The sequence below is a fragment of the Silene latifolia genome, chromosome 3 (genome assembly GCF_048544455.1).
Source record: "Silene latifolia isolate original U9 population chromosome 3, ASM4854445v1, whole genome shotgun sequence".
NCBI classification, from domain to species: Eukaryota; Viridiplantae; Streptophyta; class Magnoliopsida; order Caryophyllales; family Caryophyllaceae; genus Silene; species Silene latifolia.
The window spans coordinates 70,553,042-70,553,550 of NC_133528.1; the positions used below are offsets into that span (position 1 = coordinate 70,553,042).

The 509-nt window shown below is 39.9% G+C and overlaps 1 non-coding gene across 1 annotated transcript; it reads right to left on the bottom strand.

Annotated features, from left to right (window-relative positions):
- LOC141650509 (small nucleolar RNA R71) lies at positions 1-107 on the bottom strand. Its single transcript, XR_012546536.1, has one exon. It is a non-coding gene; the product is annotated as a small nucleolar RNA R71 (small nucleolar RNA).
- Positions 108-509: the final 402 nt, after the last annotated feature.

The following is a 509-nucleotide window of genomic DNA, read 5'->3' on the forward strand; positions in this document are numbered from 1 at the left end:
ATGCTAAGAGCTCAAATTACGGGTTTTAAGCAAAGGGATGAAGAATCTTTGTATGAAGCTTGGGAGCGATTCAAAGGAATTTGTCGCTCATGTCCTCATCATGGACTTAGCGAGTGGTTCTTGGTACAACAATTTTGGAATGGTCTTTATGAAGACTCAAGAAACATTCTCAACATGGGATCAAATGGTATGTTCACCGAAGTTGACGATAATCAAACTTGAAACAAGATTGAGGAAATGCCGGTCCATAATTCACAATATAGTAGATCTCGCAAGGCTACTAGAGGAGGAAAACATGAAGTGGACTCTATTACTCAATTGGGTGCTCAACTTAGTGCTCATATTGATACCATCAACTTGAAGTTTGAGAAGGCTATGGATAAACTTGAAGATGACTCAAAATCACCGAAGCATCATGTTAATGCCATGGTAGCATCTTCATCAATCCCAAGTGGGATATGTGAGAATTGTGGAACTTTGGGACATGACCAAAGTGAATGTAGGGGAAC